The sequence below is a fragment of the Austrofundulus limnaeus genome, unplaced genomic scaffold, assembly GCF_001266775.1.
Source record: "Austrofundulus limnaeus strain Quisiro unplaced genomic scaffold, Austrofundulus_limnaeus-1.0 Scaffold355, whole genome shotgun sequence".
Lineage (NCBI taxonomy): Eukaryota > Metazoa > Chordata > Actinopteri > Cyprinodontiformes > Rivulidae > Austrofundulus > Austrofundulus limnaeus.
Window position 1 is genome coordinate 219,111 of NW_013952757.1, and position 3,109 is coordinate 222,219.

Sequence of the window (3,109 nt, forward strand, 5' to 3'; positions counted from 1 at the left end):
GGCGTACTGACCGCCAGACAAATTCTTAAATTTCTCGCAATTTCAGTCTTGGTGTCAAGGACGAGGAGGAAGAGACAGTTTGCATTTTAGCTTTAAAACAACAAAAGAAAATAACTACCTTACCCAGGATTTGAGCTATTTCCTCCCACAACTTTGTTGCTCGCTGAAAGTCCTTATGTTCCTTCTTTGACGCGTCATAAAGTTTTCTAATCTCCTCCATGAGACCCTCTTCAAACTTTGACTCCATTTCATCCACAATTGATACCGATTCTAAACTTTATCAGCTTGGTGTTGCATCCAAAACAGAACTCATCCTGCAGTTTATCGGCACCACGGACGCGGATGTAAAAAATTTATCTCTGCACGGACCAGTCCGGCGGATGTCTGCTTCGAGTTCGCACTGAGTCCACCTCGAGTCCACGCAGACTTCCTCAGACCGAAGTACGCCCGAGTATGTGGGGGCCTTTAAGGCCTACAGTTAGATATCACAAAGAATGACAGCCTTTTGTTGGCCCAGATGTGTTTTGCCAAAAGTGCTCCATGCGTGTGCCAGCACTACATCAAGCACATCTGGGCCAGTTATGGCTCTTATAAACAGTATATCATTGCCGTACCTCATGGCTCACATACAGTTGACAAATAACCCCTTGATATGCCAGCACTGCTAGACTGCTAGAACTTTGTACTGGTACTGTCCCTGGACGACATGAGCAAGTAGAGCCGTAACATGTTCTGAGCATTGTGTGCTTGTATGGCAGTGCTGATTGGAGAGGACCAACCTTGCAAATGTTTTGAAGAGACACACCACATTTTACCTTCCTGACACAGGACAGGCTTTCAACAAAGCAGTGCCTCTCCACATTTGACACGTGTCTGTGGTAGGGATGGTCCTTGAGAAACCCTGCATGTTTTACTTGTTTCTCTGCTCCAATACACCTAATTTGAGTGATGTGTGATAAAACAGGCTTGTTGGAGCAGAGAAAAGTGACCGTGCAGTGGCCCTCCAAGACCAGGATTGCCCTCCCCAATCTATGGAGTCAGGTTTTTCCATTCACCTGCCCTGATCTTTCTCCCAATTAAATGTGTCTGAATGGGAAGTGGGAATTTCCCGCTTACAAGTTGTAAATTTCAACTGGAATGACCCTCCAGTGGGAATTCACTGTTGGAATGTGGGCGAGTTCAGAATTCAGGACAGCAGTTACTCATTACAGCTCATCAAAACTCTCTTACTTTTACAATAGAGGGATTATCAGGCCATCCGGGTCTACTGCGCATGTCCGCTGCAGAAAGAACCTGTCATCATGTCTTGTTGCGTTGTCGGCTGCACAAACCGCTTTGATAAAAACAATAAAATGTGCAATTTTTTACAGAATTCCATCAACTCGCAGCCCTTTTAAGGCTAACAGGAGACGTCTCTGGTTGCAAGCCATCAGAAGAACCGATTGGTTCGAGCAGATGACTAAAAATGCTGCAGCGACCACTTCATATCAGGTAAGCGCTGCCTAGCTAACAAGCATGTCCTGTCTCATAAACACAATTAATGCAGCCTACTTATACATAAATATGTACAATTAATCATTCAAATAGGAGTGTACCTAGCTTACACGCTAAGATTTCTTAGTTCAGTGATGCGAATTTGAGTTGCTAGCGCTGGAGAACGGTGTGTTTTGTTCATTAACGTCAGTCTTTGGACTACACTCTGTGCAGGAGTGGCATCTGACGAAATTGACAGTCATAACTTTGTCCCATCAATCTTCTCCTACTCAACCCAGTCCAGCAAAGACAATGATGGAAAATTGAATCGGTAAATATGATCAGTTCTGTGTGCTTTGTTGCTTGTTGAGACTAAAAAATGGGACAGATAGGATGGTGTGTGTGATTCTGGACTTTTATTATTATTTTTTTTAGTTTAATAAGTTTAGGACTGCATGATGTCCGTTTTTAGAAATAAAATGAATCTTCATTCAGGCTGACAAGTTTGAGTTGAACATGTGTGTTCCCCTTTATTGCTTATAATATTGGGCATGTGTATTKTGTATGTTCATTGCACTTCAGCAAATTCTGAGAAATAAAGCCACAAAGTGAGAATGGTTTTGTTTTGGGCATTTTTAGAGTAACACAAATTACACAAATTCACAAATGTTAACACAAACTACTCAAACTAATTTGTAAAGACTAATATGTTCTCTTTTTTAAGACTAAAACTAAACATTTTTTTAAGCTTTCGTCGACTAAAACTGGACTAAAACCATTAAATATAGAAATAACTAAAACTGACTAAAACTAAGAAGTATTTTTGTTCAAAAGACTTAGACTAAGGCTAAAATTAAAATGGCAGTCAAAAACAGCACTGTTTCTTGTATACATTTTTGTTGGGAATAACGATCGGGCCATGTTTTGTTGTGTTTTTCACAGTCTAAATGATTGTTCAGAATGCAATCAATAGATCCAAACTTAAACTAATGAAATTTCTAATGATCTATTGATTTATTTTTCTTCAGAAGCTACAGCCCCAAAGGCCGTTCACGATGACCTCAAACAGAAATACGTCCAACTTCATACAGAGTGTGACAACCTGCRTGTGGACATCAACAAGATAAAAGCTGAGAATGAAAAATCAGAGATGATGCTCAGGAGTACACAGTTCTCCTGTCCTTCTCTGAACTGTAAAGCAGCACAGGTGGTCTTCTTCACAGGTCTGACCAGTGTCCCCTTTGATTGGGTCCTGCAGACAGTTAAATAAAGTGTAGAGGTTGTGCGTAGCTCTCTGACACTGGAGGACCACCAATAAACTGTAAATACCTTGATGAAAGTCAAAACCTTTTTATTTGTTGTTTATACAGAAGTGATGACATTAAAAAGCAACAATTAACAAAATGTTGTTTTTTTTTTGTTAAACGGTGCACATGTGGGGAAAAAAAGAGAAAAACACAATGTTGGTTTTTTCTATAGTAATTTTTATATTGTTCACTGGATCGTTTTTCCTGCCTTTCAACTACCRCACATTGCAGTTAAGAATACATCAAAAAGTGATCGTATTTGCACATATGTTGTATAAAGAAAATAGATACCAAAATATTTTTTTTCTATAAGGTGCACAATAGTGACT

General features: G+C 39.9%; 1 long non-coding RNA gene across 1 annotated transcript; it reads left to right on the forward strand.

Moving 5' to 3' along the window:
• Window positions 1-364: 364 nt before the first annotated feature.
• LOC106528009 (uncharacterized) lies at window positions 365-2,877 on the forward strand. Its single transcript, XR_001311457.1, has 3 exons — window positions 365-1,491; window positions 1,708-1,804; window positions 2,502-2,877. It is a non-coding gene; the product is annotated as an uncharacterized LOC106528009 (long non-coding RNA).
• The last annotated feature ends 232 nt before the right edge of the window (window positions 2,878-3,109 follow it).